The sequence below is a fragment of the Cynocephalus volans genome, chromosome 2 (genome assembly GCF_027409185.1).
Source record: "Cynocephalus volans isolate mCynVol1 chromosome 2, mCynVol1.pri, whole genome shotgun sequence".
NCBI classification, from domain to species: domain Eukaryota; kingdom Metazoa; phylum Chordata; class Mammalia; order Dermoptera; family Cynocephalidae; genus Cynocephalus; species Cynocephalus volans.
This window is the reverse complement of record NC_084461.1, coordinates 195,145,858-195,159,056: the sequence shown is the minus strand read 5'-3', so window position 1 is coordinate 195,159,056 and position 13,199 is coordinate 195,145,858.

The following is a 13,199-nucleotide window of genomic DNA, read 5'->3' as shown; positions in this document are numbered from 1 at the left end:
GGAATGGCTTAATTTTATTTCTATGGGACACACTTTAGAAAATTCTGATATGTGGCATTACAACTTAGAAGAAAGAGCAAGGAATCTATAGTCACAGAAACCAGGATTTAAATCCCAACTTTACTACTTTTCAGCTGGGTTACCTTGGTCAAGGCACTTAATCCCACTGAGCCTGTTTCCTCATCTATGATATGTGAATTACAATAATGCCTCCTTTATGGACTTCATGGAGGTTGTTACAAGAATCAAATAAAATACTATACATGGAAAGTAGACCACTTGCACATTGTGGTTTTTTGTTGCTGCTGTTTGTAAAATCCACAAACAGATCCTGCTAAAGAGGTAACAAAGTCTGATCCCTGGGAGCTTCTTGGCCCTTGAAGATTAATTGCCAGGTACAAGGGAGTCCTATTATCATAAAAAATTAATACCAGAATTAATTTAAAGGCCACTTGAAACACTGTGGTAGACACTGGCCATTTGCAATTTCTTTATCTCTTGCCACCTCCCACAGTTTGAAGGCTGGAAAGTCAAATATTCGACTTCCAGACTTTCTTGCAGCTAGGAGAATTATGGCCTATGAAATATAATCAGACATCTGCAAGGAGGCTTCTGGGAAAGTCTTTGATTTTCTGATCTAAAAAAGAGTCAGACTTTGTAGAACATTGTGACTATAGTTAATAACAATATATAGTATACTTGAAATTTGCTGAGAGTAGATTCTTTTTTTTAAAGATGAGCAGTAAGGGGATCTTAACCCTTGACTTGATGTTGTCAGCACCACACTCTCCCAAATGAGCTAACCAGACATCCCTATATAGGGATCTGAACCCGTGGCCTTGGTGTTATCAGAACCACACTCTCCCATGTGAGCCACAGGCCGGCCCTAAGAAAGTAGATTTTAAGTGTTCTCACCACAAAAAAAAAAAAAAAAAAGGTAAGTATGTGAGGTAATCCATATGTTAAATAGTTTGATTTAGCCATTCCACAATGTATACGTATATCAAAATATCATGTTGTACACAATAAATATATACAATTTTCACTTGTCAAATAAAGAATAAATTTAAAAAATTAAAAATAAAAGAGTCAGATAAGACTAGCATAACCTTCTCCCTATCCCCTTTTTGAACTGAGTGCAGTTGTGAAGGCTGGAGCAACAACAGTCATATTGCAACCTTGAGGGAAAATACAAGAGAATCAGAATGTATCACTCTGGAATTATTGAGCCAGTACACCAGAGCCAGAAACCACCTTCTCTCAATTTCATGTTATTTAAAAAAAAATTAACTCCTTAATTAGGTTTATTCTACTTGTAGCTAAATAAAATTCTATCTGAGGGGCTGGTCAGTTAGCTCAATTGGTTAGAGCACAGTGTTACAACATCAAGGTCAAGGGTTCAGATCCCCATACTGGCCAGTTGCAAATAATAATAATAATAATAATAATCAGTCTGATAAAAATTGCAGGAAGAAAGTTTGATTGGGACTTTATCTTGAAAATGAAATTTAAAATTATGAAAATATGTTTATATCTCATATTAAAACAAACTTAAGTTATAATTATGTTGCTATAATTCCATTCCCTAATTCATAAGACCAAGAATGTATCATTGATTTCCTTGGGACAGAGCATAATTCTTTTAACCAAATTATATCCCACCATATTGTGGAGATGGATCACCTCATATTTGACTTTTATAGCAAGTTTATTAAGATGAGCTTCATCAATTTTCCCAAGAGTCTCTTTTCATCCTCTGCTATTCTCATCGCTCCCCTTTGCAGCACCTATTGTGGGGTCATCCTTGCAGACTTTTCTCTTTTTTTAATTGCCCAACTCTGGCAGTTGTTCAGTGGTCAATCGCTTTGCACGAAAACTGAGCATCTCTCCAGCATCATTGTCATCAGCTTCACGAAATCTCGCATCTCATGCAAGAGTTGCTGCTTCACTTTGCAGTCAGTACGCATTACACTTCTTTGATGCTGCTGATGTTTATAACCTCTGATAATTGAGGGAGAGGCTGACTGACGCACTGACCAGATGGGTAGGAATAGACTAAAATTCTGTGAAAAGACATGTTTACATGGGGAATAGTATTTTACATGGACAGTTCATTAGTGAATACTTTTATGCATTGCTGCCATTCAAAAGTCTACAATTGATGTTCGTCTTGAAATAGCCATAAAGGCAATAGATCAGAAGGCAGGAAGACCCGTGTTCTAGTTCCACCTCTGTCTCTGATTTGCTGTTTAACATTGAGCAAGTCATTTCCCCTCAGTGAGACTCAGTTTTCTCAACTGTAAAACTAGGATACTGCATATATGCTAAGATCCTTCAACTTCTAAAAGTCTATCCTGGGAAAAGCTGTTATTCTGCAAATGATTGACAAGGGTTGGGGCATGGGTTGGCAATCTTGAGTCTCAACACTAAGAATCTCTGAAGGAGGCAGCAGGAAACACTGGACAAGGTCCTTTGCTACATCTGACTCCGGCTACACATTTTTATTTTGAGGATGCCCTCGATTTCTCAGCAGCAGAGAAACTAATTAGATTTAATAAGAGACAAGGCTGCTAAGTGAAAGTACATGAGAAATATCACATTGCTGAAGATTAACACATGTTCCAGTCTGTCCTCATAATAAAACCAGGGCCCCTATTTATCCTGGTATCTGTGACCTAGACAGAGTAAGAGCAATAAGGAGCTCATTCATCTAAGATGAGTAAGTATTTCATCCTGAAGGAAGAACAAGAAATACAGGCCCCATTTAGAAACAGACAATACATAAATGATAAAAGGTCAGTCTCACCCCATCACTACTCTAATTCTTAATGCTCATAAAGGTCCTAATGTTTAAAATTTTTCAGTGGCTCCCTACTGCATCCAAGATATCCATCTAGCATGGTGCTCAAAGCCCTCCATGATCTGTCCCCTACCAGTATCTCTGCCCTTGTCACCCACCTCTTTTTTCCACCTCTTACTTTATACTTCAGCATCAAGGAATTTTGGGACATTGCAAGAGTTAATTACTGGGTCAGCATGGGAGAGACCTTTTGCCCCATGTGGTGCTAAAGCTCATCTTTAAATAAATGCCCTTAATACTGAACGGTTTCTCACTTCTATGGTTGTATTTCTGCTGTGCTTCTCAGAATTCTCTTTCCTACCTTTCACCCTATTCTGCAGCCAAACTGTTTATAGTTCCCTGAGTATGCTCTCTCCAGCCTCCTTACTTTTGCAAATGCCGTGCCCTCCTCCATGGACCCTTTATCAATTACAATGCATTTGACTGCAATTAACAAAATACCTAACTAAAAATGGCTCAAATAAGAAGGAATTTGAACTCCTTTTTCACCAGCTGAACAATGACATGAGGGATATTTCCACCGTCTTCTTGTTGACCTTCATCCTCAGGTTTGACCACCCTCAGGGTGGCAAAATGGCTGCCACAGCTCCAGGCATCACAACTCATACAATAGCATTCAAAGGCATTTAAAAGAAGACTTTATCTTTTCAACTCTCTTTTTATGAAGAAGAGAAACCATTCCCAGAAGCTCCTGCCCCCAGCAGAATTTCCTTCAAATGCCACTGGGCAAAAAGTTCTTAAGCCTTCGAGGAGTAAAACTGATCAAGCATTGACTCTCTGCTTCACTCCTAAATGTCACCATATCTTCCCCTAGCCTCACTTCTGATTTTGTTCTTAATTTTAGCAACATTTCCTGAGCATTACTAAGTGCCAAGTACTCTACCAAGCATTCTACAAACACTATCTGATTGAGCCGTTACGAAAACCTGTGAGATAAGCATTATTGTCCCTGTTCTAGAGTTGAGAAACCAAGGCCCAGAAAGGTTAAGCAACTTGCCTGAGGATACACAGCTAGAAAGGAGGCAGAGCCAAAATTCACCACAAATGTGTCCAACTCCAAAGTCCAAGCTCTAAAACACACTTGATCCTGCTCACTCCTGCCACCTCTTGACAGTCTTTGCTGTTCAATTTGTTCCTTCTTTTTCACACAGTAGAATTCTCCCTACGTGACAGATTCTTCCCCTCTGCTTGGCAACATTTTCACATCTTCCCTATGATTTTTTTAAAAAGTAAGTCATTTTCCTTCACCCTGTTCTTTCCTCAATCAATCAAACTTCTCAAAAGTGCCACCTTTGCACTTACTGATTCCACATCCTCAAGCACACATTTACTTTTCGCTTAATCTAGCATCCTCCTCCATCTTCCCACTTAAACTGCTCTGCACAAGGTTATCAACAACCTAACGATAGCTAATCAAATGGCTCATCCCCACACTCCCTCTTCTCGGACCTGATTAATTGGTAGAGCAACCAGGCAGCTGCTCAAGGCTGGGCAAGAAGTTTAGTCTATATGGAACTTTAAAACATCACTGGAAATGTAATAAGAGGAAAAAAAATGTGTTCACCAGAACTCCTCTCAGGGATAGTACTGTGTGCCATTGAAATGCAAACTTTGATATGTAACTTGGGGAAGGTCTGTGAGGTCTCCCCCAAGAGGCACACTTGAGTAACAACAAATGGCTTCCAACTGCCCTCTTATGAGGTTGGTCTCTCTCTCTCTCTCTTTTTTTTTTTAAAGATGACTGGTAAGGGGATCTTAACCCTTGACTTGGTGTTGTCAGCACCACACTCTCCTAAGTGAGCTAACCGGCCATCCCTATATAGGGATCCAAACCCGTGGCCTTGGTGTTATCAGCACCGCACCTTCCCAAGTGAGCCACAGGCCAGCCCTTGAGGTTGGTCTCTTTAACAGGAGGGCTTTTGTTCTGCTGAATATGGAACGCAAGTTTGGAGCCAGAGCTAATTGTTTGGGTCAATAGAAGAGAGCCCTCTGCTTCATTCAGTGCTCGGACTCTCCTCTAAATAAATGCCAAGCAAATATTTAAGGAACATCAGTTTGAAGGATGCAAAATTATTAGCCTGCCCTGTAGACCCACATATCTCAATTTCTCAGTCCAGGTCTGTGTGCTGTATATAATATGGCTGACCTACATCTTCCCCTCCTCGAAGATCTGATCTACTTCCTTCCTCTCCCTTTGCCTCTTCTCCTTCCTATCCTCTCTCTCTCCTCCTACTCCTCTTTGTCACTGGTTCCTCTTCCTCTTTCTACCCCTACAATGAGGACATTTCTTCAGGCTATGACTTCAGACTCCTCTCTCTACACCTTTTCCCTCCTGATCTCAGTCATTCCTGGATGTATTAGTTATCTCCTGCTGCATAACAAAGTACTCCAAAACTTAGCAGCAGAAAACAACAACCCTTTGCTATCTCATAGTTTCTTTGAGTCAGAAATCCAGGAGTAATCTTGCCAGGTGATGCTGGCTCAAGGTCCCTCATGTGGCTGCTATCAGGTGTCAGCTGGGGCTGCAGTCATTTCAAGGCTTGACTGGGGGAGGATCCACTTCCAAGCTCACTCACGTGACTGTTGACAGACCTCAGGTCCTTGCCTCCACAAGGCTGCATCACAGAATTGCAGTCGGCTTCCACAGAGTGCATGATCCTAAAGAGATCACCCAAGATGGAAGCCACAGTCTTTTTATAACCTAATCTTAAAGGTGACACCCCATCACTTCTGCCATATTCTATACAATAAAAGTGGGTGAATAAGTCCAGCCCACATTCAACAGGGGGAATTACACAAGGGCATGAATACCTGGAGATGGGGATCATGAGGGCCACCTTAGGGGCTGTGTGCCACACCAGATTCCTCCTTTCAACTCTAAGGATAGTCCCCACCTCTGTAATGACCCTTTCATCTCTCCATTCCCCACCACCTGTTAAGTCAGTCCATGCTGTCATGGGAGACTGCTACCACTTCATGTTCTAGCTACATCAAACCAGCTTTTTTGTGTTCCGGCGAAGCAGCCCATTTGCCTTCCCTGTTCCACTGATGGCAATGCTATTCTCCTGTTCCTGAAGCTTTAGGCCTCTGAGTCATCTTTTATTCCTTCATTCAACAAAAATCCTTATCATTACCATTTATTGAACCCCTGATGTGTGCCAGGCAATTTCATAGACATTATCCTATTTAATTTTTGCAACACTATGAGGTGAATATTATTACCTCCATTTTTCAGGTGAGTGAACCCATCTTTCTTTCAAAGAGAAGTATATCTGGAGTCAGGCCCTGTTCTATGTGCGGAGAAATAGCAATGACTAAGACAGGCACAGTTCCTCAGGGAACTTATAACCTAGCAGAAGAGAATCTTCCTGTAAAAATAGTCCATAGCTGAGACCATATGTTGTATATAGTTAACAACAAGGGCTTGGAATTAAACAGACCTAGGTTCAAGTCCCAGTTTAGCCACTTAGCAGATATGTGACCTGGGGCAAGTTATCAAACCTTTGTAGGCCTCAATTCCCTTCTCTATCAAGATGACAGTGACTATCTCATGCAGCTATTTTGATTAGTAAATGAGATAATACAAGTAACACATTTGGCACAGGGTCTAGCACACTGGGTACAATAAAAGGGAGTTTTCTATGATAACGAATGATGACAATGGTGATGATAATAATAGCGCTGTCTGCCCAACTTACAGCAACAACAATAATCACTAACATTTTGGAGAGACACCATGTGCCACACACTTTTCTAAGCCCTATACATGTAATAATTCACTTGATCCTCAGATCAACTCTATGAAGTAAACTTATTACTATCCCCATTTTACAGAAGAGGAAACTGAGGTACAGAGAGGTTAAGTAACTTGACCAAGGACACAAGCCAGCAAGTGAAAGAAACAGAATTTGAATCCAGGCAAACTAACCTCAAAGCTAGGAACTCGATAGAATTTTAGAAGTAGAGACTTCTGAAAAACTCAGTACTCAGGGGACAATAGTGGTGTGTGTGTGTCTGTATGCATGACTATGTGTATGCATCCACGTATGTGTGACTGTGTAAGTAGGACTACATGTCTGACTTGTACATGTGTTAGACTGTGTGTATGTGTGTGAAACTGTGTGTGGGTTACTATGTGTATGAGTCTATACATATGACTCTATATGTTCTATGTATATGTGTCTTTGTATGTGACTATGTGTTTGTGTACGTAGGTCTAGGTGTGTGACTCAGTGTGTGTATATGCAATTATGTCTGTTATGTGTGTTCTGTGTGTGTGAGACTCTATGCAGTGCTCACATTGTATTGCTTAGAGAGAGAAATTTACATTCTAGGTCACGTTTTGCATTTTCTTTGCAGTTGGGCATGTAGCTTTTGATTGTGAAAATTCTTGCTTGTTTACTTTTCTTAGAAGTCCTCTCATTCTAAAGTATGATCCCCACTTGCAGTTCAGGGAATGATGAAAAAGTTCCCATTGGCAAAGTGGAACCTGCATCCTAAAGGCACATAAAAAGAACTACAAAGCTCACTTAAACCTTTCCTACTGATAAATTATAGGGAAATTTCCTCAGTAAGGAAGACAAATGAATTATACAGTATTTCATTTCAATGTACTCTCCTTCTTGACTTCATATATTTCTAAGACATTACTGGAAGAAGAACAGCTCTATGGAATGCAAGCTCCCGAGCTGGCCTGACAGTGTCCCCCCACCTCCACCCCCAGCCTTGGTGTCTTCATCACAATGGCTTGACAATTCTACACCCTCCCTCACTGAGGATACCTCCACTTGGAAATGACCAGTTCTGGCATCAACAAAACCCACCTTTCATGTCCCTACTACTTTCCTTCCTCTGAGTCTTACCTTAGATGTTTCCTCCACCCCTCCCATTTCCACCTCCCTCCCTCCTGCCCCCGTTTCTTCCTTCCATTTCCCATCTTTGCCCACAAAATTTGCAAGCAGGAATGGTTAAGAGCTAGCAATTTGATGTCAGATTCAGCTCTGCCACTCACTTCCTGTGTGATCTTGGGCAAGTGGTTTAACCTCTCAGAGCCTTAGATACTTCATCTGAAAATGAGGCTTATTGTGAAAATGAAATAAAACATGGAAGGTGCTTAGAGTCATGCCTGATTGAATGGTTATACACCTGTTTAGAATAGGTTCTGGGCTGGCTCGTGGCTCACTTGGGAGAGTGTGGTGCTGATAACACCAAGTCAAGGGTTTGGAGCCCTATATACGGATGGCCAGTTAGCTCACTGGGAGAGCGTGGTGCTGACAACACCAAGTCAAGGGTTAAGATCTCCTTAACGGTCATCTTTTTAAAAATTTTTTTTAAAAAATAGGCTTCTGGTCAAGGGTGAATTTAGTCTGGCATCATGCAGTGATTGAGAAGACAGACCTGGGTTCATATGTGAGCTCTACAACATACCAGCTTTGTGACCTTGGGCGAGAGACTTACACTCCCTAGGCATGAGTTTCCACAGCTGTCAGATAGAGACAATAATTGTCTTCACCTTTCGGGAAGGCTCAGGGTCTACAGCATAGCAAGTGCTCAACAGCAGTTATTACTAGGATTGTGATACAGCCTTTCCTTTAAGCCCATGAACTCCTCTTGCTCAGTTTCAGCCCTCCTCTCCCTCTACTTGGTCTTGAACACTCCTCACTGCTCATTTACATGCAGAACTAGGGAAGTTCACGAATGTTTATTCAGTGCTGCATCTGCTATTTATTGCTGTCTAACAAGCCACCCCCAAAATTTAGTGGCCTAAAATGACAATTATTTATTTTGCTCACAAGTCTGCAATTTGGTCAGGGCTTGGCAGGGATGACTATCCTCTGCTCCATGTAGCATCAGGTGAGGGGGGTCCACTGGCTGGGATCTGGAGGATCTGTCCACTTACAAAACGGCTCAATTACATGGCAGGTCAGTTGGTGGGAGGTTTCAGGCTGGAACTCAGCCAAAGCTATGGGCTGGGAAGTTTGGTTCCTCTCCAACGTGGGCCTCTCCACAGGCTGCTTGGGCTTCTTCACAGCATGGTGGCTGTGTCCCAAAAATGAACATCTTAAGGAGAAAGTGCATAACTACCCTGGGACATCATATAGCACCACCTCCATGATATTCTTTAGCTCAAGATCTCAAAAGTCCACTCAGGTTCAAGGGAAGGGGACATAGACTCTTGATGGGGGGTGGTAAGGCTCTAGAAAAGCATGTGGGATTGGACATATTGTGGCCATCTTTGGAAAATACAATCTGTCACACTCGGCTACTTTCTTTCTCTCCGCATCCCCTACCTCCCAGGAAAGCATTCCACCTAAATTATCTACCTTCCCCAAAGAGGCTTGATCAGGTCAGAGCTAAAAGAAGCTAAGCTAGGAGCCTCCTGATACATTGAACTGACTTCATGTCCACTTCTCAGTTGGTTTGGATTTTCTGTGTGAATCTGCTGGTTTGGGCAGCTTTGCCTCTGTTCATTGGGTCATTCACGGAAGGTGGTTCTGGGAAGGTGGAGACAATAGAAGGGAATGTCATAGATACTGTGGTCAAGTTTAACCCCTCATTTAGCAATGCAAATACGGAGCCCCAGAAAAGTGAACTGAAGTGTTCCATAGAACCTGTAACCATTCCTGATCCCAAAGTCTGACTTCAGAACCTGGCAGTGCCCCACCTTCCCTCGCTGCTCCTTATCGCTACCACACTGCGGTTTGTGGTATTAAATTATTCTTTAATAATTCTTATTAAAGAATTTGAATAAAATATTTATCTACTTATAAGAACTAGCTAATGCACGCCTCAGGTCCTATGCACGCACGCCCTTCCACAGTCCCTTTTGACCGAAGACTATTACGCAATCAGCTTCAATGCCGTGCACCTGAGGTTAGTCCACCCTTCTAGGGACTGCTGATTGGCTTAGGTTTAATCACCTGACCTAAAGGCAGCCAATCCAGAAGCTCAAGACATAAAGCTGAGCTGAACCGATCAGATTCTTTCTCTCTCAGGAATATGAAGCAAGAAATGGAAGACGGCCTCTATTCATAGGAATAGAAGGTGAAATGTCGTGGGTTGGAGTCTTATAAAGCTGATATTAAATGAGCAGACACTATGAGTTATAGATGAGGCACGTAGTCTGTAGAGAGGAGACTAGAGAGGTCCCAAAATAGAGACAAGGAGTGACAAAAGGAGAAAAAAAGACAATTGTTAGAGCTATTTCAGATTCTAAGAACTTTACAGTCCAGTTTGAGACTTTATGATTAAGCCCTTTTAATTTACACTGGTCCATGTTTGTTTGTTTATTTCTCTTCCCCTGGCCAGTACCAGATCCAAACTCTTGACCTTGGTGCTGCAACACCCTGCTCTAACCATCTGAGCTAACCAGCCAGCCCTTTGCCCGGTTACCAGGCTGCCTTACCTCACTAAAACAGGTAGCTAGTATTCACCCATTTCACAGATAGGGAAACCGAGGCTCAAAGATGTTAACTGACTTACCTAAGATAACGCAGCCATGGAGTGGCAGAGCAGAGCCTGGAGTGCCTGAGCCCTGAGCCCTGTTTTCCAGTATCTTCTTTGAAAAGTCATCCTTCTCTGATACGTCCCTCCGGTTAACACCACCCCTTCTGGAGGCTTATTCCTTGGCGGCTGCCATCAAGTTTATTTTAGCAACAACCCTATCTTCGACAAATGACTTTGCCTTGGGATATCATCTTCCTGAAGGAATTATTTGATTCCATCCTTTCCTTGAGCTGAGTTAATTGCTAGGACTGCGGGGGAAATCACACCACCTCCTCAGTTCACCTAGCAGGACCCTAACTCTTAACACAGCAACTTTTTCACAAAGTATGTTAGATGGCCTCAGACAAAACTTTCCTGGCAGGGGATTGGAGAGGGAGAGAAATTAAAGGCAGACTGGGACACGGAGAGAAATTAAAGGTGGGGGCGGGGGGAGAGGGGAGAGATTTTCTGATGATTTATTTGACAATGAGAAGTCTTTAAAAATCACTTTTTAGCTGCAGCCCTCAGATGTATGAGCTGTTATGCTGAAGGAGGGGAAAGAAAATCAAACTCTGAATCAGGTCAAATTGTGATCGTTCATTCATCTGAACAGGTAGCCATCTTGGTAAACAGAAAAGTAGAAATTCGAGCTGAAAGGATGAGTCGGCACCAGTTGACGATCCACCGGAGAGAGCTCGCTCATTAGGCAGCACACACACATATATATAGGGCTTTTAGGGAAGGCTGATTGGCTTAAAATACAATCCCCACTTAGCATACCGCATGGGGCTTGGGGTGAGCTGATTGGTGTGCGATTTGTGCAGGCGGGAAGGAGAGTAAGGAAGTGAAGGGCAACCAGCGCCATGATGGGGTGTGGCCGAGAAGGACTTATGTGATCAGGGTGTGATCCCTTGGGGCATTTGGGTTCTTACACAAGCAAGAGGAAGAGGGAATATCTGAGGTAGGGTTGTGGCCTTGGGCAAAATTGTGAGTTTTCAGAACAGAATTGTCTGTTTTCAGAACCCCGCAGTGCCCCCATCTTGCCCCTTGCTCCCTGCCCCGGGCAGAATCCGTTTTGAGTTAGGTGAGTGTGAAGGTTAATTCTAGGTATCAACTTGATTAGATTAAGGAATGCCAAGAAACCTGATAAAGCTTTTTTTTTTTTTTTTAGAATTCACCACAAAGTGATTGTATTTTATTTCACTGAAGAATGTAGTTTCCAATTTAAAGGATATTTGAAAATTAGACATTTCTTTCTTCCTGCTGAATTGTATTTTTTTTTTCTTGTAGTTTTGTTTTTTTAATTTAATTTTATTTTGTCAATATACAATGTGGTTGATTACTGTGGTCCATTACTGAAACCTCCCTCCCTCCTCCCTCTCCCCCCTCCCTCCCAACAATGTCCTTTCTGTTCGCTTGTTGTGTGGACTTCAAGGAATTGTAATTGTTGGGTCTTCTTCCCCCCCCCCCAGGTTATTTGTGTATTTATTTATTTATTTTTAGCTCCCACAAATAAGTGAGAACATGTGATATTTCTCTTTCTATACCTGACTCGTTTCACTTAATATAATTCTCTCTAGGTCCATCCATGTTGTTGCAAATAGCAGTATTTCATTCTTTTTTATAGCAGAGTAGTATTGCATTGTGTAGATATACCACATTTTCCATATCCATTCATCTGATGATGGACATTTGGGTTGGTTCCAACTCTTAGCTATTGTAAAGCGTGCTGCAAAGAACCCTAGAGAACAGGTATATCTTCGACTTGATGATTTCCATTCCTCTGGGTATATTCCCAGCAGTGGGATAGCTGGGTCATATGGTAGATCTATCTGCAGTTGTTTGAGGAACCTCCATACCATTTTCCATAGAGGCTGCACCATTTTGCAGAGAGTTCCTTTTTCTCCGCAACCTCGCTAGCATTTATCATTTTAATGTCTTTTGTACATTAGCCATCCTAACTGGGGTGAGATGGTATCTCCCTGTGGTTTTGATTTGCATTTCCCGAATGCTAAGTGATGTTGAGCATTTTTTCATATACTTTTTAGGTGTGTCCATAAGGGTGTTTCCGTCAGAGATTAGTATGAAAACCAGAGTGGACTGGGTGGGAAAGACCCACCCTCAATATCGATGGGAACCATCCAATCCGCTGGGGTCCCGGAGAGAACAAAAGACAGAAAAAAAGGTGAAGCTTTCTCTCAATCTGCTGGAGCTGGGATACGCTCTTTTCTCCTGTCTGTGGACATCAGAGCTCAAGATTCTTCAGCGTTTGGGTTCTAGGACTTACACCAAGGACACCATCAGCTTCCCTGGTTTTGAGGCCTTCGGACTTGGACTGAGCCAAGCTACTGGCATCCAGTTTGCAGATGGCCTATCGTGGGACTTTTCTTCACAATCTCATGAGCTAATTCCCCTAATAATTTCCCTCTCATATATCTATAACATATTCTATTGATTCTGTCTCTCTGGAGAACCCTGACTAATAATGAGGAAAAGAGGAGACACGTTGCTTTCCTCCCAGCTTCTCCTGCTTCCTGGTGGACCTCCTTTAACTTGTTCCATTCACTATTAGTGTTATCTGTCCCGCTACTGTTCTCTGCTGTTAGCAACTGACCCTGTGAGCAGCTAACTGAAGTTAAACTGTTAGTTGAGATTTGAAAAAGGGAGCTTTTGGAGTGCCCCAACTCTTCAAAATACAAAGATTCTGTGATAGCAGAATGTAGGCAGTGCGTTGATTGAGGGGTGTGGTAGATGCTGTGAGGTGTTGCCTACACTCCTTTTCAGAAATAAAGGACTTATTATCCCAACTGCTGACATATTTTTGGAAGAGAGCCCTCTGCAATCAGCCTCTTAT